At 39.1% G+C, this 26,687-nt stretch overlaps 1 protein-coding gene across 1 annotated transcript in view; it reads left to right on the top strand.

Moving 5' to 3' along the window:
* plxna2 (plexin A2) overlaps window positions 1–26,687 on the top strand; it is a 200,930-nt gene that overhangs the window by 90,681 nt on the left and 83,562 nt on the right. The window lies entirely within an intron of this gene.

The raw sequence follows: 26,687 nt of genomic DNA, 5'->3' as shown, positions 1-26,687 counted from the left end.
GTTGGGCCGGAAGTCAATGTCCTTATTTGGCAGTTCCGCTGCAAATACTGTGACGTAATAGTTCAAAAAACGTCATAGATAACAGAAAAATCGGAACAGGTTGAAAAATATGACCAAAACAGAATATAAAGATATCAACGAAGCACCTGAAGAGAATAATTTCATATTTTCTGTACTTCTAAACACTCCAAATATACAACAAAATGCATTTAAGGGCTAAAAAAGTGCATTTGGCATGATATGTCCCCTTTAAATGTGTTGCGAATATTATTTTATGTTGTTTTAAATGTAGTTGCACCCTTTTTTGTGACTAAACAATGGTTATGTTTAATAAGGCTTGTGATTAATGTGAAGAATGCAGTACACATGGATATGTGGGTATAGATAGATAGATTTATTATAATCATAGATATTTACATGCATGCATCAGACACCATGGGCAGCAGTGGATTTGTGGTTAGCATTCAAACATGCTCAAACCAGCATGTAATTTTACTTTATGCACACACGCACAGACACTTCATCTTTACCCACAAACGTTTCACACTACCGCCATTCCCATTTGGCATCTATAATTCTTTTCTATGATGCCATATATTGTGCATTTCTCAAAGACTCATAAATACAGCTCATTCCAAATGCATAGCCATCCCTCACATGCACACAAATAGTCTAGAAACGGATTGCCTCACACTGACATAAAAATAAATACACACACACACAAACACACACCACATGTGTGTGTATATACACACATGCATAGACTTTAGGACTCATTGTCTCAGTGTATATGTACGAATACCATGTTAATGGTCCGTAGTTATTGGAACTGAAAGACAAATGAGCTCCAGACAGGTTGTGTCCACAACCAGAGCAGTCAAAAAATACAGGTTATGTCAAACGTGTTTACAGAATGTCTATGAAGGACTTGGAAGCAGGCGGTGTCTATGAAGGGCTACAGTCTTAGATCACGCAGGCGGTGAGATGGTGTCCTTTCTGTGGTAATTCATAGTCTTGTGATAAAGTGCTGTGGCTGTTTGGCTGGGGAAGAGAGCCAGAGGCTAACAGCTATGAAAGGTCAGAGCTGTTTCAGCTGATAACAGCTTTACAGAGACAGAGGGGAGAGAGTGGCGAGCGAGGGAAACAAAAAGGCAGTCGTTGAAAGAGACATGGAGACTTAGCGATGTCATGCACATTTGCTAAATGTGTGTCAAAGACTGTTTCAAAAATATCTCATCTAGGTTTTACATTCTAACTGACTGTAAACAGTCTTTATTTGTCACCTCTTTGGCAAACTGCTGCCATGTGTGTGGGAGTCTCTGTTTGAAAACCTAGTGTGCTGCATAGACGGCATCCTGAATCTGAATAGTGACAGAATTGGTACACTCTACATAGGCAAAAAAATTATTTATATATATATATACAGTATATGTGTATATGTATGTACAGTATGTAATTGTTATTATTGGATTTACACACATACACAAACGCTGGGTAGTAACTGATTACATATCATTTAATTAAAGTACTTAATTTTTAGAATCTGATTACTTAATCGAGATTACATTACATTTTGAAATATTCATAATCAGATTAGTTACTTTTATATTTTACTTTTATTTTTATGGTTACTAATATATTTTCTTTCTCTTTGTATTTTTATATCAGTATGGTACAAGATTATCCTATTCAAATCAATATGATAAACGAGTTAGGTCAAAAGTCATCAAAAAGTAGTCCGATTATGTTACCTTAAATGTGTAATGGACTACATTACTAACTAAGATTTTTGTCTTGTAATTTGGAATCAGTAAACTACAATTTGTAATTAATCTACACGCACTACAGCGCACACACACAAACACACATAGATAGATAGATAGATAGATAGATAGATAGATAGACAGACAGACAGACAGACAGAAACACACACACAGATAGATAGATAGATAGATAGATAGATAGATAGATAGATAGATAGATAGATAGATAGATAGATAGATAGATAGATAGATAGATAGATAGATAGACTGGACTTTATATTATAGTGTATTGGATGTATTCTATCTGAAATGTCTATAAATATTCCATGTGCATATAGTATATACACACATATTGGGAAAAATGTTACCTTTTATTCATATTTTTTTTAAATATGATGTGTTGGATGAACGTTTGAGCTGAGCTCTCTGGTTTTTGGAACAGTGCTTATGTGTCATCTGTACGACCTCACAATCAAATGAGGCCTGTGCACAAGCAAAGCCACACCTGCTGCCATATGCAAATCCAACACATGTAACCAACTCCAGCAAACGCTACGGCCCTGGTCTCGCTCTCATCGAAGCGTGTAAACCAATCCCTTATGCAAACTGCGAGGAGGAAAGAAATATTCCCTTGCAGGTTTGTCTGACTAGCCTTTTTGCATATCAGCACACAAAACTCAAAAAACAGAGACATTTCGTCCCCTTGGAATTATAAGGTTCTATCTGACATTTTTGTCAAAATGTAGTTATTCACATATTCTTATTCTGCGACCACTTCTTTACATTATGTGATGTTGTTTTTTAAGTTGTGTACATTTTGGAACTTTTTATTTAGAAAATAAAAAGCTTCTTTCTACACAGTCGAATGGAATGCAAAAACTTTAAAGCTCAATATCTCAAAACTGCTCAGAACGCAGATAGAACCTTATAATTCCAAGAGGACGATTTTTATATGGTGAGATTGTACAACACTTTCTATTTTCTATTTCTATTCACTATAAATCTATGAATATAGCACATTATCTCTAACTTTAATTGAAAGACCTGATGCAGATAACTGAAATGGCACAACAGTGTGACAATTATTTTTCAATCAGGCAGGAGAGGGCTTGAGAATAGATTGTCACTATTTTGATTGGTCGTTTAATCAGTCGCACAATAAAATTGTTATTAACTCCCACCGCATTAGTGGCGAACGATTCACAATGAATCATTTATTCATTTAATTGCTGGGGCCATAGGTCAAAACCCACCAAGCATCCATTTAGAGCAATGAAAGCATAGCTTCAAAAGCACGTAATAAGATGTGAACATGTCTGTTGGCAAATGCCTCTTTTCTAAACATGCATTATGAGTCATCAGTGTCGTCCTCTGAAGCTTTGCACAGTAGTTTGATTTTGTGAGTTGGCCTTAGAAACCCGACTTGAGATTGATCTGACGTTGTCCATCCCACGCCCACTATTAAGAGTGGCGTGACATTTCCAATGCCGTGACTAACGTGGAGAAGCTTGTGAATGAAGTGTTGACTTTCACAACCAAACCAGATTCTCTGCATATGTTGCTGTCATTCATATAGCCGTAAAACGTTCAGGCTGAACTTGGGAATCCAAGATCTGCTCTCCTTATCCTCGGACCCTTCTCTCGCCTCCCCCCCCTCAGCTCATAAAAGCGACGTAACCGAGATCATCAACCAAATAAAGGAGCCTCCGTATTTCCACCCTGGCAATTTCTCTCCCAAGTGCTCAGCTGTGAAATTTAAAATCCATGCATGGCTTCCCTTTTTCCCCGTCTTGAAGAACCCGATTATTTGCTCTATGTCTTTGCGTAGCGTTAACCTCCTTTGGCGCACACACATACTGTACTTCGAGTCATATGCATGTATTTACCGTTTTGATCTCTCACTCACACACACGCACAGAGAGACACTCTGGGCCTGCACTACCTTTGTCTGGGAAATGTGTAGGAAATGAACTGTGTGGTTATCAAACGCAGGGAAATGGGATTTTTCACCCGGAGTAAGATTGTTTAGAGGCACTCTCCTCTCTTCTACAGTCCATTTCCATCCAGCTCCTAAAATAACACTCTTCTTCCATTATCTAGCTGAAGATTGTCTCCACGTTCAGCGCTGACCTAGCCAAATTTAGAGCCATTGCAATTGGAGGCATTTGTGATTGAATGTAACATTTCTCCAAATAGGGATAGTGTAATTTGTAACATTTATAAGTAGCTTGAATATAGTGAAAAAACAGTGTGTATACAGTGAAAAAAAATCCACTGTATACATTAGTGACATTTTAGTTATTTAGAATTTAATTTAATGTACTGTATTTCACCAACTTCTAAGTTTTTTAGGATAAAATAAGTGTCAGATTGTCAGTGTTTTGTTGCCCGATTGTCGTTTTACCGTTTAATCAGTCATACAATAAAACTTTTAACAACTCATTAGTGGCAAACGACTCACAATTATTATTTTTTATATATAATGTATTTTATAATGCTGAGGCCATAGGTTTGAACAGCCCAGCCCCTGACAGCAGTATGAACTTAGTATAGTGCTACTAGATACACAGACATGCTGCTGTGAGATGTAAGATATGCTGCTGCTGCATAAATAGATAGATACATCCCGTAGTAAATCTAGACAGGTGGAGCTGTGGGAGGTAGAGGGTTTCAGGGGAACTCTAATAACAAGCTGCATGACTTGCTTACAGCAAACAATGAACCAGACTATTTGAATGTTGAGTGAGCAATCTCATTGGCTGCAGGATCAACAGAGGCCAATCAGCTTGTGTCATGCGGTAATGATGTAATTGCTTGTAGATTGCATGTAAAGGACCTCTCAGCCTGCGCCCTCTAGAGTTTCATGACTGAACTACACATACATACATACATGCATATAAAAAGGTATCGCCCAATTTTATTAACATTTCTATAGCTGTAAAGCCTACATTTATGCAAATATTCCAATGTCAACTAAGTGAAATCCTGTCTGCGCAGATAGTGCCCTCAAGAAACCATATCTAGCCTGTGATTTACGCCTGGTGCCTTTGGAGTCTCTTGTTTGCCTTTGTTTGGTTTGAACTGGCCCTCATCCTGCATGCAGATTGAGTTGGCCGACAGCCACTGGTTTCTCTGTGTCTGTGTGTGTGGCGTTCTGTAAATGTGTGCGCATGTGTCTGGATGTCAGCGTTTGGGTGACTGTAGCATGGTTAGGGGGATGGGGGTATATATGATGAAAGGGCTAACAGGAAATCAACAGAGCAGAGGATGTGATTAATGAGAACAAAGCAGCATTAATATTCACTTAACAGAAGTGTGTGCGCACAGCTCCTGATTCTTATACACAATGCGCAGGAAAAGACCCAGTGCCTGGAATTCTGTTTTGCCGTTTTCCGTTATTGACTAGCTCAGCTAACAATGAGCTAAACTGAGGAATTGTGCCCAAAGTTCAAGCATATTTGCCAATAAAAAAGTGCCTTCTCAGCCTCAGATGCCCCCTAGCATTGCCTTGACCCCTGGTCACCCTGTGAAAGTGCAGCTGCTCTTGCTAAAAAATAGGAACAAGGAGTGTGTCTTGACCAGCGACCTCTTTTCTCCCCTCTATCCACCAATCACTGTCATTCATGCTGCCCTGGACAAAGACTTAGATTAACTGTAGCTGCCATGGTAATTGACGGGGAAGAATGAAAATGTTCTTTTTTTAAGCATAAAGAATGAGAAATGAGATCCATTGTATTCATGAGAAATTGGACCAGTCCAGCGTATCCATTATTGCATATATCTGTTTACATCACAGTAGGTTAAGGCAACAGCTATCATGAACAGCACTTTTACATTATTTATTATTCTGATCAGAATGGTATTAATTGTATTATTTATTTAAATTAACATGTTTTAGTAATGGTAAATGTAACATACTAAAACATTATAACATCGCCAAGTTATATAAATAAATGTTAATGCATTAACAAATATGAATTAACAACAAACAACAGCACAAAAATAGATTATTTGATTATTTTGTATTTTTTATTAAATTATTTCACTGTTCACTTCAAAAATTGAATAACCATTGTGTATGAAATTTGCTATATAAATAAACCTGGCCTACTATATTTATAAATTAACATTAGCCAAGCTTAATAAATGGTGTAAAAATCCTGTTGTTTATTGTTAGTTCACGATATCTCATGCATTAGCTAATGCTAACAAATTAAACCTTTTTGTTGCTTGTTACTAAACCACTAGTTTATGAAATTACTGGAAATAAAATTATTTAAAAATCCTTTTGTTTATTGTTAGCTCACGATATCTAATGCAAACCAGATTATTTAGATATAAATAAATATATATAGATATATAGATATTAGTTCAAATGTAATATATATTGTTTGGTTTGGGGTCAGATGCAATATCCATGCCATGAAAACCATGCTTGTGTTTTTATGAACGCCAGGGCTTGGACAATGCTAGTCTGTGACGCATGATAGTAAAAGATCATTGATGCCACACAGAGGGCTTTAGGACTGCTTGACATCTGCAGGCCATAAAATGAACAGTGATGTGCATTTTGCTATTGTCAATCATTCTTTTTGATTAGCAATTCAATCTTGCTAGTATACTATCTTGCTAACACAATGGCAGGACTGATTGATATAATATTGTCTGTTATAATTTTTAGGGGGTCACTGCACGATAGAAAGCACAGGTAGGGGAATCAATTCCAATGATAAGGTGCACGTTTAAGTGTCAACGTGACTGCTTCACTTGCTATTGACAGAGGGACAGATCAGGATAAATGCCCCTGTCGATACGTCCCGCGTCCAGCGTTATTGATGAAGCTATTTAGCCGACTCATTCTGTGAAAGCCGTTTCCAATCTCACACTCTCTCCAGACACCAGGTGGCTTTATGCCTGAACGCCGCGTATATTGCGGTCTTCGGGTCAGCGCCTGACCCCGTGTTGTGTATCAAACTGCCAGGGTCACCCTAAAGGTCAATTGTATATGGTCACCATTGCTATTCACCCTTACAGATACTCCTTCAAGACTAGAATGAACCCTCAATGTGGAGCAGTCTCCATCACATGAAATGCATCTCTCCTCTTGCATTCATGCATTGCTAATTGACTTAAGCAAGGATTTGCACTAATCAGGTTTGGTGCACAAGAACCATTGGCCAGTCCTAACCTCATTATTTGATAGCAAAACTCTTGTCGACCCCAATCGAGTGTTTAATTAAAATACGCATCGGCTTCAAGGTGCTTTCTCTTGCCCTCCGTCCCTCCGTGTTTCCACCCTCAATGGAAGCTGCGCTGTCAATAAATAATTTGCTCTGCTGCTCGGCGAACTAGCTCTTGTTCAGCTGAGAATTTGGACCTTGAGGTGAAATGTCTTTGTTTTTGTTAGTAAACAGCCCGGTTGTACCCCATGTCGCCCTCTGACCCATCAGGCTAGTCCTAGATTTAGTACAGCGAACGAAGACAAGCCAGTGTCATGCTGGTTGTTGTTAAGAGTGGAGACAGACGCTATCGGCACTGTCTGTACCTGCTGAATGCTTGATGCTGTCTCACAAGCCTCTAAGGGGCTTTCAGTGCGGTGTTGATTTAATAGTCTCAAATGAGGTGGTGGATATTTGAGATCTGCTTGCGTGGCTTGTTTTGGGGCCGTTGGATGCCTTGTTAAGAGAGCGGTGGCTCTGTGGGGGCGCAGCATAGCGCAGCTAGTAAGCAGAACCGTGGTTGAGAGCGGCAGAGGTAAGAGGGTGCATTCGGCTTTGCAATTTTTCTGTTGTGCATCAATCTCGAGTCGGACCACCCAATGAGAGATGTCGATAGCGTAAAACGACTTGACAAGCATTAGCGGTGATGAGTGGCTAAACACGTTCCCTGCTGTTTTGTGAAAAACGTCCAAAAAGAGTGCTGGAAAAGTTCAAATGATCTATGAAAGAGCAACCTCATCGATCGAATGAGATTAAAGCAACAAATGTATCAGTTTTAAGTGTGTTAAGAGAAACATCTGAGGCAGAAGATAATGAGACATAAGATACTTCTTTATCTCTATAGGAACATTCTGTTGCTCAGAGGTTTCTCTTTCACAGTTCAAGACTTAATTGTCATTCTCAGATATGTTTCATGTATCAACTTTGGCTCAGATAAACCTCCTCAGGAGAAGTAAAACTGACTCAAATGAAACATAAGACATTCTAAGGTATTATAAGTCAAAACTGAGAAATTTGTTTTTGACAAGCATCGGAAATCCCTATCTTACTCAGATTCTTCTTAGCAATGTTTCATTGAAGTATCAAGTGTCTACATATATGCTTACATCGCTCAGATGTGTTTCTATCAAAGCTCTGGAAACTTTGTGATTCTCAGAAACGTTACGTTAATGGATCAACTTGGTTTCAGATATTTCTCCTAAAACACCTAAAGAGTAGTGAAACATTTCTTAGAATCACAATTCAAGTCTCCAGAGCTCTGAAACTTCAGAGCAAAAACTCTTCCTAGAGATTAAAGCAAGACAAGAAAGAGATTGCATGGTTGTCACACTAAATTCTCAGTTTTAACTCCTTGTTTCTCAGAATCATCTCATTTCTCATTTGTATCTGATCTTTATTTCCCTTAAGGACATTTATGATAATCTGAGGCAAAGTTGATACTTAAATTATGAGAATTGTAATCTCCAGAGCTTTAACTTTTGAGCATTTTCCCAGAGATTAAAGCAAGAGACACATCTCACTCTAAATTCTCAGTTTTAACTATCTATATCTCAGAATAATCTCATTTCTCATTTGTGTCTATTTTTTCAAAGTTTTAGAAGCGTCTGAGACACAGCTGATACTTAAATGAAGCATTTCTGAGAAGAACAATCAAGTCTCCAGATCTTTGAAATAGCAACTTCTCAGCAATAACATTTTCCTAGAAATTAAAGCAAGACAAGAAAGAGATCTCCCATGCTTCTAAAACCAAATTCTCAATTTTGTACTCATCATATCCCAGAAGTACATCATGTATACTATCATTTGGTTCTGTTTGTTTCTCTAAAGGATTTTTAGGAGAAATATCTGACTTGATATTTTTCCTAGAGTCACTGAAATGAACACTTTCAAGCAACTGCGCTGTTGTCGCAGGGATCAGTCGTGAGGATAGCAAGATAATAACATCTGCAATTAAAATGTTCTAGCATATCAACAGTCATTCGAGCTGTCAGCACATGACTGCATAATGCCGTAGCTTTTGTGCGTGCCCCACCACACCAAGAGGTCTCCCTGACATCCGTCACATCACTAATAATGCCGCTTCAGTCTCCTAATTGCAGGCTTTAATTGTAATAATTATTTACAAGCCTAATTAAACAAAAAAGGAGTCTCATGGAGAAGTGACTTCCAGTTCAAGTAATCAGGCTCGGTTCTGTCAAGAAACTCTGCTAGCATATTATCATTAGCGCTAGCTGTCTAATTGACGAAGGCAGTGCCGTGTGACTCGCTCTGTCTTTTTCTCTCTCTGTCAGATTGTAGCGTGCAGAAATGTCTAAGAAATTACTTTGTTCCCTGTCGGTGTTGTGGAAAACAACAACCGTATCTTTCTCTATATACAGTATTTCAGGGCTTCTTTGTCTTGAGGAATGTAAAGGAACCTGAAGGCACAACAACATTGGTTAATGCTTTTAGAGTAAATTTTGTTGTTAGATGTACTTGTTTCGGCTTTTTCTCAAGGCCACTGAAGCATGGTAGTAGGCTTGTGTTTGGTTACACACTTCATTCCACCAGGCGTTGTTTGTTTTTCTTCTTATTTATTTAAATCCAAAATAAGTGATCAACAAAACATAGATTGAAATTAAGATAGCAATTATACGAAACGAAATACTACCAACAAACTTATGAAGTGGTCAAAAATCGCCCTTTATGACATATTCAGTTTTCTATAATTTCTTTCTTAATTTACAGATTGAATTAAACCAAGACATAACCAAATAATATTACAATGTTGTGACAAAAATATGAAACCAAATACATTACCAGCCCCTAATTGTTGTCTTACAATCAATTACAACAACAACATTATTTTAGAAGATGGTAGATATATTTATGACTGATTTCTATATATCCCTCTTTGTTTTGCTAAGTAGCTAAATTTCTCTTTGTGAGGATAATAAATGTGTTGGCTATCAGGATAATACCTTTGTTAATATTTTGGCTAACTAATAATGGACTTGTTATGTTGCAGAGGCTATTGACTTCACCATTTCCATGTGTCTTTCAAAACAGGTTCTTTGTATTTCCGTCCTTATTTGGCTTGATCTGGTGTCTGGCAGCGATTCCGAGATACTTCTCATTAATCGAGTCCAAGCTTTTTAAAGCCTTGGCTTCGGAGATACTGGAATAACAAAACCCCTGTCCTTCTTTTATCGATTACATCTGCCCAAATTTGAGTGGAGTCTCAGGCTGTGCCAGCCCATAATGTGTCTGCGTGCTTCCAGACAGATCCTGTCAATGTATCCCTGCTGAATGTCACAGTGGGCCCAGCACTCCTCCTCTTGCTTTGTGGCGAGAGGCTGTTAATGAAACCCCCTGTAGATCGAGCGCTTCCCCTCCTGAGCACCTCTGCAGGTTTAGCTGCCGGTCCTGGCCGAGACCGGGGTGAAGCCCACCCCTGCTTGCCATCCCACCAACACGGGCGCTGCCAGAGCTGCATATGCTCTTTGTCTGGGTTGCTAATGGCTCAGATGCAATTGTAAACACCCTGCACGGCGTGAGGTGATTGTTTTTTCTGGGTTACTCAGCGGTAGTGGCAAGTTCTGCCTTTTCGGGGTACAGCATGTGTCGGAAGAGCGGCTCTGATGTCTGTCCTAACGCGTTGCCGGCCAACAGTGAAAAGAATCAATCTAGCAGCTCCGCATCTGTCCTCCTGTGAAGATCATTTTGCGAGAGCTGTCAGCACTAGTAGCCGTACTGATGGATGCATCTTGCACGCTTCATGTTTGTGTCATTTACTCTTGAGGGACACACTCTGAGACTCTAATGTCAGTACAAACCTTTGATATGTTAATAATACTCATATGGTCTTGGACTCACTTAATAAGGCCGGGTTTCGCATCGTCAGGTTTCCCATCTCCGCTACATGACCTGCTCTCTAGAGATAGATGTGTAAGTTATTGACAGAAGCACTGTCTTCAATTATATCCGTTCAGAGCGTGTGATGCACCGTGAATTACCATCAGGGTGATAATACTAATGCAGCGAGCGTACGCCGAGTGGGTGATGGATGTCAGTCTCGAGTGGTGCGCTGGCACAATGCTGACAGAACTCAACGGGGAGCGAGAGGCACACTGGTGGGCAATAGATGCCAGAGACAGTGATGAATGTTGGGAAGGAAATTTCATAAAGGATTGAATGAAGATTGCCCTGGACCTGTAAGGATTTTTGAGGTTATTGAAGTATTACTTTTGTGGCTGGTGTGCACCAGACACACGGCTGGTTTACAGCAGGTATAGTATTACAAGGACACCCTTTATTTATTATTAAAATGTTACATTTCAATTGATTGATTTATTCATATATGCATACATTTCGCGTCTGAAATGGAAACTCCTACAAATATATATGCAATAAGGTCAGCCGCAAGCTGTTAGTAAATCTTGCACTATTTTACTTATAAAATTTTTGTGATTTAATTATTTATTGGAGAAAAGTAAGAATAAAAAAATTGTAAATAGTAATAGTAAAAATAGGGACTGAGTAAAGATGAAGTGATTTGGGGCTTTTTAATTAACATTTTTACATAATTTTTACATTTGGTTCCCCCAAATCTTGAATATTCAGTGGCATTTTTGATGGGCCCCAAAACAATTGAATGAAATTTGTCTCTAAAGTTTGTTTTGATGGAACAGGCATAGCAAATGGCAGGCAACTAATACAAGGAAACCGTGTTCTAAAACCATAAGGTAAAGAAATACGTTTTGTATTAGCTATAAGCCAGAAGCTTAAGGTGATTGGTGCAGATCCATCCAGTCAAATAAAAATGAGCCACATTTGCCTCTCACTGTGCTGGCTGGATGTACAAAATGAGACCCAAAGACAGCCAAGGCTCATTACCGGAATATTTTCATGACTTTCTCTTCGACATCGTCGCAGAAGGGTACTGTCAGAGCGGCTGGATTAAATGAGGCGAATTGAACCGCATGTGTTTTCTTTCACGTTTTTCTACAAAGTGAGGGCCCATTATTTCTTGCGGTGGTGTTTTAGGGTTCCTTTGCTAGAGCTCATCTACCTCCTCTGGAGGAGGGAAAGAAATCGGGACATGTCTCTATCATATAACCGTCTCATGATCTGTTAAGGGAATAGGAACATGGGGCATCAGTTGCGTCTGCAAAATTGGTTTTTCACAGGTCCGCAGTGGGCTTGCGGCTGAATGGAAGAATCTTGTTTATGATATGACTGGTACCAGACTGGGCCACCTGAGCCATCATGGTGTTTCCCCCCTTCTCCCCAAACCTGGCCAGCCGATCACGCTGAGCATACGCCTGCAGAGCAGCCAAGAGAGCAGTGGGGTGCATCCAAACCCACCATCTGTATATACACACGCATGCAACACACAAACACACACGCTAGAGAGTTCCACAAATGCGGAGGGGGGGCGATTGGCAGACAAAGAGCCATGGAAAGGGGTTTAAACCACAACACACAGTTTGTGCTGAAATCAAGTGTGGAATTTTGATGTCTTTTGTCTTCGGCTAACAAAAGAAGCCCTCATGCAGTCACACTATGACACTCTCTAATTTCACATAATCAAACCTGGATTATTATGCAGCCCCGGGTCAGAGCGACCCACTGTCTGGCTGCTTTCTTGAAATCAATAAGTCCCCTATCATCTCCCCTGCTGCTATACACCACTGCTTGAACGTGTGTGTGTGTGTGTGTGTGTGTGTGTGTGTGAGAGGGAGACGGTCCTCAGCCTGTTGCTCTGAGCTTTGACAGCTGAATTATTCACTCCTCAGACAGTAGCTCAGCTTCTGCCTGCTGTCAGTTCGAACTGAATTATCAGTTTAGAGACCACCGTACTGCTGCTCTGGGATCTGGATTTAATACTAGCCACTATTGTGTTTTATTAATACCTCTCCATCTTTGTTCTACACAATCAATGGGAATCACATCAATGAAATTACTGGTGACTACATTAGATAACGTGTTTGATTCCTAAAGTATTGTTCTGTGTCTGAATGTGGTGTTGCAGATGGAGTAGGGTAATCACATTTGTAGCTCTCATCAGTTAGCTTATCTGACAGTTGGGTTTTGACCAGGACCATGAGCTTATGCCCCCTACATAGAGAAAGTTCAAGACCTGTTCCTGCCTGGCACATTGTAGAGGAGGTGTCAGGGGCTAATTGACAGGCTGACGGACAGACAGGTTACAGGGCTTTACCGGCGTCTCCCAGAGGGGGCTCCAGGCCCTCCCGACAGCTGCGCCCGGGCGCTGCGCTCCACGAAAAGGCAAACGTAGGCCGCCTGTGCACCTTCCTCTCATTAGTGTCACAGTATGTGGATACTACTGTTGTCAGGTGAGGTGGTGTGGATCACTATTTTGTCAGCTCTGACAGAGATTTTGTACATATGCCTGTGCGAGTCATGGAGGAATAATGTGGCAAACACACACACACACACACACATGCGGCCCCTCTCCTCACCAGCCCCGGTGAGAGGATTTCAGTCATACATTATTGATGTACTCACTCTCTATCGACTGGCTGCAGTTTCCAGCTCCGTATCTCAGGTCCAGTCTACCTCTCTATTATTTCACTCCTCCTTTGTCTCTCTCGCTGTCTGTCTCGCTAACCCTTTTAAAGCCCGCATGCATTTCCCGTAAACTCTACCCCAGTTCACTGAAAGTGCGTAAATTTTTTGTGTGCTATCTGAATTTTTACAACTGCTGTTAACAAAATATGAAATGCATCAAATGGGATAATTCAACCCAAAATGAAATTGTCATCATTTACTCATTCTTATGTTGTAAAAACCTGTGACTTTCTTCTGTGGGATGAAAAGATGTTGTTTGAAAAGTGTCTTCTTTTTTTCATACAATGAAAGTGTTGTTTTTGACCCCATTGACTTTCACTGCGTAAACAAAAACTGTGACAGAAGTCATACAGGTTTTCAACAACATATGGTTGGATAAATTATGACTGAATGTTAATTTTTGGATGAACTATCCGTTTAATAAAAGTGTTTTGTCTTTTATAAATTGTTTTGTGTAAATTGCAAGTTGTGACTGAAGTAAGCTAAATGCTAACCAGCTAAACCTTTAGCATTTTTACACCCTGAGACCCGCTGTCAGCTTTCCGATGTGCATTTACAGTAGGAACACGTCCCTCACAGAAGTTGTGTCTGTACATTGAATGAGATTTAACATGGTAGAGGCTTGCAGAAGCTTTTTTTAGCAGTCTTGCATAGCCCCATGGTGCTAAAGTGTCGAGATGCTTCAGTCGAGCTAAATCTACACGTTCAGGCCAAATCCGTTACACAAATAGCTCTGATGGGAAAGAAACGGTTCGCTGAGGAGGCTCAAAGCTCTGTTCAAACACGGAGGTTAAGAGCCTTCACATTTCATCTAAAACACAATCAGACAGGATGCATCACTCAGAAATAACCATTGATTTTTGGCTAACAACTCTCTAATGCTTTTTGAAATCCGCTGTGCTCCGGAAATAGTCTAAAGCTAAGCTAATACTAATACTAGGGTTGCCAACTTTCTGAAATGGAAATAAGGAACAGTGAGTGGGGGGGGATTGGGTGGCATGCCCCCATGGAAGAAAATTATGAAAAATAACCCCTGAAATGATGACTTCTGGTGAATATTGTGGAAACTAATTGATACATTTAGATAAATATATTTCATACATTATAGCATTATAATACAACTTATTAGGCCTATATTTTTATAGAATAGCAAAGTAGGCCTAATCAATATAACGCACAAGACTGAACCACATAAATGTGAAATATAAAGGCTATCATGATCATTTTGCCAACAATGAACCATGGATTTGTTTAGTTTATAATACGTTTTATTTTTAACTTAAACAAATACAACATATAACATTCAAAACTCATCGGCTTAGACTGCATTTGAAGAAAAATAAACACAACAGTTTTCTGTAGCCTTGTGCGAACATATTCAATAGAATTAGACTTCTAGAATGTTCTTTTCACTTCCATTATAGTTAACTTTCTTTCCAGTGCAAAACAATAATACATAAAAAACAGCTAATAAAGAAAATATAAAATATTTCACTCAAATACTGCATTCAAGCAATACAACACGTGTATGTATATTTTTGTGCTCTTTTCTTTTTCGCCGGCTGCTCGGAGGTAGTCATTTTTACATTTCCCGCTGTTGTCACTTGTCGTCATCGTTGCTACGTTACGTGACTCACAATGACTGAAACGACCAATTAAAAGGGCATTCTCTGATGATGTTCCAAGATGCTGAAAACGCTACGCTGATCATAGACAAACAGGGGGAGAAATTAATATCTACCGCACCGTCTGGGTTTTTTTCTTATCATAGCCTACAAATGTCTTCGTTAATAGTCTGACATGTGTCTGTCATGGATTTGCACTGAATTGATTCTCAAAAATACGTTCCGTATCAGTTCAATACGGAACAAGGCTTTTATGTGTCAAATACGGGATGATTCCGTATTATACGGAACGGTTGGCAACCCTGACTAATACTGTTGCATTGTAATATTGTTAGCTAGCTAGCTGTGAGGTTATCTCATTTTGATTTATGTGTATTATTCTGTCGTACAGTAAAAAGTCCATATGACATTTAAGTTCGGAGTGGAGAGGGATTTCAAAGGTCAACTCATGAGCACACATGCTGCGCTTTTGCCTTTAATATAGTTCCTAATCAGTTGTGCTATTCTGCTGTGTCTATATTTTAACCATAAAACATGTTTCTTACATTTTCTGATGAAAATGTTAGTGCCTGTCCACGCAGAACTCGCAGCCATGATGCTAGATTGCTTTGGCTGCTTGTTAGCGCATTGCTATGCTAATCTGAAGGATTCTTAGCATGCTGCTAAGGGCATTATGAGTGATTGCTAGGTGGTAGAGCACTATAGAGTGCAACAGTCGGGTTCTAAAAGTAAAAATCCCATTCATTGTCTCCATGGAAGGCTTGATTTTAAACGATAACTTCTAAATCTTTAAAGACAGACCCACTGTGAGGTTGATAATTGATGGTATATACAGTGAGGAAAATAAGTATTTGAACACCCTGCTATTTTGCAAGTTCTCCCACTTAGAAATCATGGAGGGGTCTGAAATTGTCATCATAGGTGCATGTCCACTGTAAGAGACATAATCTAAAAAAAAAATCCAGAAATCACAATGTATGATTTTTGTAACTATTTATTTGTATGATACAGCTGCAAATAAGTATTTGAACACCTGAGAAAATCAATGTTAATATTTGGTACAGTAGCCTTTGTTTGCAATTATAGAGGTCAAACGTTTCCTGTAGTTTTTCACCAGGTTTGCACACACTGCAGGAGGGATTTTGGCCCACTCCTCCACACAGATCTTCTCTAGATCAGTCAGGTTTCTGGGCTGTCGCTGAGAAACACGGAGTTTGAGCTCCCTCCAAAGATTCTCTATTGGGTTTAGGTCTGGAGACTGGCTAGGCCACACCAGAACCTTGATATGCTTCTTACAGAGCCACTCCTTGGTTATCCTGGCTGTGTGCTTCGGGTCATTGTCATGTTGGAAGACCCAGCCTCGACCCATCTTCAATGCTCTAACTGAGGGAAGGAGGTTGTTCCCCAAAATCTCGCAATACATGGCCCCGGTCATCCTCTCCTTAATACAGTGCAGTCGCCCTGTCCCATGTGCAGAAAAACACCCCCAAAGCATGATGCTACCACCCCCATGCTTCACAGTAGGGATGGTGTTCTTGGGATGGTACTCATCATTCTTCTTCCTCCAAACACGTTTAGTGGAATTATGACCAAAAAGTTCTATTTTGGTCTCATCTGACCACATGACTTTCTCCCATGACTCCTCTGGATCATCCAAATGGTCATTGGCAAACTTAAGACGGGCCTTGACATGTGCTGGTTTAAGCAGGGGAACCTTCCGTGCCATGCATGATTTCAAACCATGACGTCTTAGTGTATTACCAACAGTAACCTTGGAAACGGTGGTCCCAGCTCTTTTCAGGTCATTGACCAGCTCCTCCCGTGTAGTTCTGGGCTGATTTCTCACCTTTCTTAGGATCATTGAGACCTCACGAGGTGAGATCTTGCATGGAGCCCCAGTCCGAGGGAGATTGACGGTCATGTTTAGCTTCTTCCATTTTCTAATGATTGCTCCAACAGTGGACCTTTTTTCACCAAGCTGCTTGGCAATTTCCCCGTAGCCCTTTCCAGCCTTGTGGAGGTTTACAATTTTGTCTCTAGTGTCTTTGGACAGCTCTTTGGTCTTGGCCATGTTAGTAGTTGGATTCTTACTGATTGTATGGGGTGGACAGGTGTCTTTATGCAGCTAACGACCTCAAACAGGTGCATCTAATTTAGGATAATAAATGGAGTGGAGGTGGACATTTTAAAGGCAGACTAACAGGTCTTTGAGGGTCAGAATTCTATCTGATAGACAGGTGTTCAAATACTTATTTGCAGCTGTATCATACAAATAAGTAGTTAAAAAATCATATATTGTGATTTCGGGATTTTTTTTTTTAGATTATGTCTCTCACAGTGGACATGAACCTACGATGACAATTTCAGACCCCTCCATGATTTCCAAGTGGGAGAACTTGCAAAATAGCAGGGTGTTCAAATACTTATTTTCCTCACTGTAATATTGTTGAAGCCATCAGCCTGCATTATTTTCACTTATTTTTTTTAAAATAATCATGTTCAACAGCAGAATTCCTGATGAAAAAATACATAACCCATGATTATGCAAAAAAATCTCCACTAATCATGAGAATTGCGTCAAGCAAATCACACCAAAAAAAAATATAATATATTTATCTTTAAAAATTATTAGCTTTATATTTATCCATTGTTTTTAATTAGATTGTCACTCGCAGTGCTTCATGGTATTGTAATTATTTACCATCAAATACACAGTCTTGTACTTGTCTTTTTGTATGATTTTCAATTAACTCTAACACTTAAAGTCTTTAAAATCCATATGGGAAAAAAAAACTTGTGAAACCAAGATTGCTGAAAAACTGGGTGGGCGCTATGGGACTCTATTTAGAAAAGCTCTGGTACCTAGATATGACTTAGATTCCTCTATTAACAAAGTTAGCTGGTATATTAGCTTAGCTAGTAGAGTATACTGCTAGCAATGCGAACATTATGGGTTCAGTTCTCAAGTCTTTTCTCAAAATTCTTTGTCAGTTTTATTGTGTGCCAGGTTAAAAATTGTAAGTCCAATCACTTAGAAAAGTAATAGTAGCCTACACATCTCTTTGATAAACCATACAAGTTAAGGTACAGTATCATTCTCATTCATCAACACTAAAAATGAGCAGTGGTACTAGTGATGCTTGCTTTAGCCATTGTCTTCGTGTACTTTGATGAACTTATCTACTCTCTCTCGCTCGCTCACTCTATCATGCCATCTTTCTCCTACAGAACGTTGGAGTCTTGCTGAGAGGCCTCTTCGCGCAATCAAGAATGCTTTGATTGAGTTTTCAACCCACACACACACACACACACACATGCGTTTGTGAGTGTTAGTGAGATGTCAGTGAAAAGGGCTGAAAGAGTTGTGCAAACAAAGCAATTGTGCATGTGTGTGTGTAGTAACTTATACTTCACACGTGTGAATGTTTTATTGCGCTGCAGTTCGAGTGGGTTTGCTGAATATATAATACAGTATGGCTTTCTGAAAGCGACTGCCGTTGTGTGTCTGGCAGGTTTGGCTGGTTAGCACGACCCTGTTAGCCTCCATGTACTCAATGTGGCTGTAAAAACCATCTTTCTTCATTGATTTGTGTGTTTATCTGTGCAGATGTGTGTGTTGGTTGGTATCTCTCCTGGGATTAGAGGGTCAGATTAGGCCGCTCGACTCCACAGAGACATTGCGCAGGACGGATAAGAGTCAGTCAGTTGGTGCCCTCAGCTTAGCCAAGCATGAATTCATCACCAGAGAATTTGTGCTTAAGACTGAGGTGTGTGTTTGACTTGACTTTGTGTAAATTGAGTGTCTAAATGTAAAAAGACCCCGAATTTGAGTTAATAGCTTTTATTACATGTTGGTTAGCTTTTACATTTGCTATATACTAGTGCAACGCTAAATGTTGATAAAAATTAATATAATTCTCTTTTAGCATATGTAAGACTTTTTTATGTTTTTGAAAGAAGTCTTGTATGGTCCAAAATACAGTACAAAAACTGCTCAAGAAACATTTATTATCAATGTTGAAAACAGTGCTACTATTATTACTATTATTATTTATTTGTTTGCAGAATTTTTTATTTTATTTTTTTTCAGGAATCTTTGATGAATAGAAATTTCAAAATAGCAGCATTTATTTTGCAGTAAAAATATTTTGTAACATTTTAATTGTCTTTACTCTCACTTTTGATCAATTTAATGCATCTTTGTAATTCATTTAAAAAAATGGTTCTGCCCGCAGAATTGTATTTTTAAAATAAACATTTACACATTCCAAGTCCTCTAATAATACAGAGAAAAACATTGATGATGTCATCCTGCTCCACAGAATTTTGTCAAATCAGATATGATATGTCTCGCTCAAATATCCTGTTTCAAAAATAAAACGTCGTTGAAGCTTTTCATGGTCTTTAATTAATTATGAAAGTGTTTATGTTAATTTCCTGTGCGTATTTAAGGAATATGTATGATTTATGCGCGTAGGTGGATAATGAATCACACATAAACACATGAACATGCTGGTTTTCTCTGATTTTCCATGAGCGCCGATGGATTTATGTGTCAGTGAGCTTATTTCACTGTGTGTGTGTGTCAGAGGGGACATGATCGATGGATCTCATTGCTGTGGGTGCAGTGCTCAGTATCTCACATTAAAAATGAATGTGTGAGTGTGTGTATGTGTGTATGTGTGTAGGTGGCAGCGTGTCCCAGAGGTACCAGCTGTTTACGGCTCACTCCAGGAGAGGGGTAGGGGGTCAATGCCTGGACTGGTCTCTATGGCAACCGAGATGTGGATTTCATGAACCTTTTGAGTGTGCATGTGTTTGTACGGGAACATCTGGATACAGTATTTGTACATGAGAGGCTTCTGGATTTCCTTAGTTTCAGCTCAGATGGAAAGGCCACCCTTCATGGACCTTCTGTTCTGTCCTGCACACAAAATTATGAGATACAAAAAAAAGAGTCGTCAGTGTGTATAGGTTTTAATCAGTCTGTGTTTATTTTGATTAAGTCATATCCTAGGCTGCAGGAATGAGGCTTTTGTATTGAGAGATATTCAAGAGTTTCATTTTAGTCATTAGATGTTTACACTACAGTTTAAAAGTTTGGGGTTGGTAAGATGTTTTTATGTTATCTTATGCTCACCAAGGCTACGTTTGTGAAAAATACAGTAAAATAGATTTCCATTATATTTATTTTTTCAGACGTGCCCCGACAGCATTAAACACTTTCTCTTTTGTATATAAGTTGCAAGACATTTTTGATCTGTCTTTAATCCAAAATCCACTGGAACTTATAACATCATGCCAAAAAAAAAAAAAAAAAGTCACTATGCATATTGTTCCGACAGTTTTTTCCTGCCCATCAGCAGTTCTCGGCCAGAACAAGCTGTAATGTTGATCAGACTGTTCTGTATGCTGATAATCAAGTCTAGCTACACAAGAACAGGATTTCCTTTACCCTCAGTTTACCCTCATATACTTTCAGTCTGCTTCTAACCCCTCTCTACATTATTCTCTCCATGTTTCTACTCTTAATCATTTACCTCAGACCCTTCATCTCTTTTTCATTCTACATCACTCTCTCCATTCGTCAGACAGGTGCATGTGACATTGAGGGTGTTCTGAGGACTATGGAAAAGAGAACTAATGAACTAATAGCTCATACTGTAGATCCCAAACACAGGTCTAAGATCAGCCATTGGGTTGTAATCATAACGTCTGGGGTCTGGATTACGGCAGCTGAGGTTCTTTAGAGGTTACAAGCTTGACTTGGAAGAGTGTTGTTTTTGAATAAGACGAGAATTCGGTGCCAACTGTCTTCTTTTCTTCTAAATGTCTTGTCTCCAGGCGATTCTTGGCCAGCTTCAGAGCGAGTGGAAAATATCGTATTCTAGCCAGATATAGATTAGCAGATAGCATCCTGGAAGCATTTTAAGCTGTGGAAGAATTACCGAGCTCAAGAGGAAATTAGGAGTTGGCGCGGACCCTGTCCTACCATGAGTTTGGGCTGAACCCAGAATTCCTCACTAATCTAACTACAGTTGTCTTTTAAGCCAATTGGCTGTTATTAATACTCTAAGTTCACAAGTGCAAGTGGAGATTAATGGCGTTTGTGGTGCATTCGAATGTTTTTTCGAGGATTTTGTTTTAAGGTTGTAAGACCACTTCATTGAAAGTTTTATTTATTTTTTAGAATGTTCTCATCATTTGGCATCATTTTTTGGATTGCATGTGCCACTTTGGAGGTAAAATAACAAATATACACTGTAAACCCTAATAATCTGAGACTACTCAAATAATTTGAGGAAAGTGGTTGCGTAAATTTATTTGAGTAATGGGAAAATTTAAACTCAATTCATTGAGTTGACCTAATGTGGTCTTCTCATTGAATTAACTTAAATGTTTAAGTCAAGATAACTTAAAAGGCAAATGGAATAAACTCAAACTTGCCAGTTTATATTTTGTTGTTTACTTATTATTAAAATTATAAATCATTAAACAAAGTTTTGTTTTTCACATCAACAGCTTTATTAGGGTTACATTACATATCTTAACTTCTATAATGCATACTGTCTGAACATCGTATATTAACATTTAATCAGTAAAAAATACAATTACAACACGTGCAGATACAAACATCAGTTAAATGCTGTATAAACTCATCATATTTTCTCATATATATAATTATTTTCATAATATTTTGCAATTTTAAGTGTACAAATGTTTGCAAAAGAAACTGTGTACAAATGTTTGCAAATATTTACATTGAGGCATTTTGCCAACAAGTCAATTGCAAGTAAACACCCAGAAACTGAAGCATAAATCGAACACCACCACATGTTAGAGGTCAACTTGCTCGCCTTTTAGTCATCCAAAAAATAATCTAAGAAAGAAAAGGCAGCTTGAATAGTTAATGTCGATAAGTACCTTTAATAGAATGATCTTTATGTTGCTTGATAGCTGTAAACAGCTGATTTGCTAAAAGACTATTTAACACCACAGTAAAATAGTTATTAATATTAATAAATGTAATCATTTTTTGAACATTGCTGCCTTTTATCAGTTTGTTGTTGCCAATGCTTGCATCATGCCTACCAACATCCCTTTACTGTGGTGAATTCACTGTAACGTATGATCTTGCTTACTACTTTATATTTTGTTCTATTGCAAACTAATCAAAGTGAAAATCTATCCAAATGTAAACCACGTTTTTATGTTCTGTGGTTAAACTCGAGTTTTAATGAGAAAACATTCACACACAATCACAAGCTCCTCTCAGTGGGAGAACAGGCTTCATTGTGCTTCCCGCTGTGTTGACTGACTAAAGCATGTGCTGGTCAACAGCTGCTCCAGTTGCCTGCCCGCAACCCCCATAACACCTTTATCCCTCTCACTCTTTCTGTCTGAAAGTCTCGCTGTCTCCATCTTCTCCTTTGACATGGTCCTGCCAAGTGTGCAGGCGAGGACGCACACCTGCGGCAGCTGTGTCACCCTGCAGTTCAGCTGTCCCCTCTCTGATCCCTCCATCAGCAGATCTTCCTTACGTGGTTAGCATCACTAGTACTATTGTTCATACTAGGGTTACAGGGATAGTTCGCTCACAAAATGAAAATCCTGTCATAATTTACTCATGTTGTTCCAAACATGTTGTTCTTTTTTCTGTGGAACACAAAAGAAGATATTTTGAAAAAGGTATATTTCTCTTTTTTTTATTATCTATTTTTTAGTCTATACATTCAAAACATTTTTTATTTGGGGCTGGGATTCTTGTCATTCTTGTCTGTTTGTCTGTTTGTGCTACAGACAGAAATAATACATTCAATTGTGCAAAAAATGTTTCATGAATTATTATCTAAAAAAAACTTTACAACACATGTAAGCCTATATAATAATTTTTCTTAATTTTTCTGACTTGATAAAAAAAACTGCCTAGTGTCTTCATTCAAATGAGACCACAGTTACGCTTGCAGTCCAGAGGCTTCATGAATTGTATCTATTTTAGTTTGGATATGCCATTTCTAGGGTATGGGTTTAAATGGGGTATAACGTTAAAGGCACATATGCAGTTTCCGTTTTTCTCAAACAGCGACCCCTAGAGTCGCTGTGGAGTACTTGTATTTAACGTTACTGTCGTAAATACCACTCACGCAGAGCCGTCTCTGCACTCTTCCGACCGTGCTTTCTTCGTTTTCTTCGTTGACTCTGCCATGATTCACGTCTGAAATGCGTGCTAGTGTCTCCATAGAGGCTGCTTCATATGTTGTTGATGTATGTGACGTTGTGCCGTAAAGCAAGTCATGATTCTCGCGAGATTTGTCGGGGTGCCACCTCTCAAACTTGCATTGCTGGTTTTGCCAGCCCCAAATGTCCTAGCAACCACTCAGAGCACCTTAGCAACTGCATAGCATTGCCCTGGCAGCTATTCAAAACACTATCGCATTGTGGAGGGTTTGTACTTCTGACATTTTCTTCATACAATACAAAAAAAATTTCTATCTCAGTGTTACTCAAGAAAAGGCATTTGGTGACCATTGAAATCAAGCCAGCATCATCTGGTATCTGTGAGTCTAATGTTGTTGGATTGTTGGTCTAGCTCTAAGTCAGTGTTGTGTAACATTGAGACTTATTGCCCATGTTGAACCAGCGTTGTATGGCCGTTGTTGCTTTGTGAGCGGGGCCCCTGGTGGGCTTGTTTGTCATCAGGCTGGGCGGCAGCGCTGATGTGCTGGACTCATTACTTTTGACCACCTGTTTGTCCTGGGGCAACGAGTGAGTGAAAAATAAAGAGAAATGAGGGAGGGGGAGCTGGGTGAAAATGAAAAAGGGAACAGGACGGATCCTTGTGGGACACCTCTCGGTTTTTGCCATGAAGTCACACCGTATGTACGTATAAACACAACTGTGCATGTGTGTGTGCGATCACAGCCATGTGTCGGTGAAAACAACGCTGGTAGCGGGAGGTTGAATGAGTGTCTTTGTTGTGGAGCTGTGTGTCGCAGGGACAGGTGGATGGCCACCCCCTTCAGACCCCGCCGCTCACACATTAATGACATTTAACACGGCCATACAGCACGCACACACACACACAGCGGGAACCCTGCGTGTTTCTCCACCCCTCTCACTAAACACACACTGTGTGCCCACTCATCCATCTTAAAACTGTCTCTCACTTCATCCTACCCTTTGACCCCATCACGAATGTCAGAATAAAGAAAACACAAGGACTAACCGTCAAAAAACTTGATGCTCTGCCCAAATTCTGAACATTAACCGGCATATTCGTCAAACAAATTTTGTTCTTGTATTACATTTGTCTAAATAAAATGTGAAATAAAATGAGGCTTTGGTTTGGTTATTCCTCTGCACCACACCTGACCACATAAAACCATCCATTCATTTCAGTCAGATATGTTGCTAAGCAAAATGGAAAGAAAAAATGCTGTTCGTCCCAAAATCCTCAATGATTTCACACTCTCCTGTCCTGTTTGTGTGTGTTAATAGGATGCAGGTGCACTCTAAAAAAATCCCCTCAGTGACAAGGGAGGACATCACAGACTGCGCTGGCAATGAAAGCAAATCCCTGAAAATACATCAATAGATAAAAGAGATATTACAGGCACAGGCACAAATCACAGAGTTGTGGCCCGGTCATCACAGCGACGCTATCCCAGCATGCCAAGTGGGCAGCAGAAGGCTGTGTGAGTGGAGTGGAGAGGGGCATTGTGGGTCAGCAGGCAAAGCAAAGCAAAGCTCGAGTCTGTTGTAGTGGACATGTGTGAGTGTGTATCTGGTTAGCACTCATCTCTGAGGTAATGCGGATGTGTTTGATTGTCTAGGCGTGTGTGTATGAGAGCAAATGTTTGTCAGAGACACGCTGCTTGTTGGGTTTTGAGGAGTGAAACGTTTGTTTTATTTTTAATGTTTCAAGGAATGTTTTTAGATTTTAATGTTTTATTTTTAAAACAATTCATAATAATAATTTTTTTGTTTGTTTTAATTATTATAATTTTTTTGTCATAGTGGTATATTATTATTATTGTGCAAGTGCAGAAATATTTCTGTTATGGTTAGCATTTTGGTATGTGTCACCATTCAGTTCAGTTTAGTATCGTTTCCATGGACTTTCAGTTTGTTTTCATACTTTGTTCAGATTTCCCGCCACTCGTTAGTTTCTATGGTTACTGTCATTAGTTGGTTCAGCTGTGTCTAGTTTATCACCTTGTTATCTTAAGTATATATGTCACGTTGTATCCTGAGTTCCCTGTCCCGTGACCGTTATGCCTACATCTGTGTATATTTGATGTACTTGATGAACTTGCCTGTTTGGATCACTACATGTTGGATAATATATTAAGTAAACTTTGTGTCGGAATCTTCATTTTTACACTTCTTGACTGCACACACCCGTAACAGTATGGGTATGAGTTAGTCTATAGTAATTATAATTAGTTCTATTTAAAGACAGAGTCTATAAATATCCTCATTTAGATAGCTACTGTTAATACATTTGTGTTGTGAAATGTATCAATTACAAGCAGTTTACACAGTTACACTGAACATTATGTATATAGATCTTAATGTACATATTTCCTCCTTTATGTTTGAGCAGGTGTGTGTGTGTGTGTGTGTTCTTGTTTAACTTATATTGAGAGGCCAAATGCCCCCACAAAGATAGTAAAATGAGAAAATTTGTATAAAATTTCAAGGAAAACAGCTTATAAATCATACCAAGTGATGTTTTTTGAAAAATGCAGAAAGTTTTCTGTGATGGGTAGGTTTAGGATAGGGTTAGTGTAAGGGGGTAGAATATACAGTTTGTACAGTCTAAAAACCATTTTGTCTATGGAAAGTCTACGTAAAGATATAAAAAAACGAATTTGTGTGTTCGTGTTCATATAGTTGATAGTTCATATAGCGACACAGAAGAGCAGTGTGTCGATGTTATTCCTCTTAGTGGCAGTAGCACAGCTGTTTGTTTCCTGTTTCCTCTGTTCTGTCCGTTTCTGTTAGCATAAACACACACACACACACACAGTACAGGTTTTACCAACTAACGCAATCGCAGGGAGATGAAATGGAGATCAAATAGAAACCCTGAGGAAGTAATGAACTAATATCTCAATTTTAAGTCTTCTGCTTGGAAGAAATAGACCTTGTGGTTAAAATGTTCTCACATTTGCTATGATAGCAAAATCTGCAATCAAAGATTGTTAATCTGTTTAAGAACTGGAATATTTCTCATTTTCTTCCAGGATCGTATTATCTGGGCAACATAATTGAACTTGCCTATTTGTATTGCTCCTAAAGACTTATAGAAGAAACATCTGAGAGATGTTAATACATAATTGTGTAACTAAGACCTCTAGTGCGTCTTCTGAGGTATGAACATCTGAGCAACCAAATGTTCCTCTGGGAGTAAATGTGGTGATGGTGTCCTGCTGTTCACGTTTATCTGGATTCTTCTCTTTCCTGCCTCACTTTTCTTTCCTCTTCCATGTCCATCATAGTCT

This window comes from Abramis brama, assembly GCF_963993115.1.
Source record: "Abramis brama genome assembly, chromosome: 22".
In the NCBI taxonomy this organism is placed as follows: Eukaryota; Metazoa; Chordata; class Actinopteri; order Cypriniformes; family Leuciscidae; genus Abramis; species Abramis brama.
This window is presented reverse-complemented; position numbering and strand designations above follow the sequence as displayed.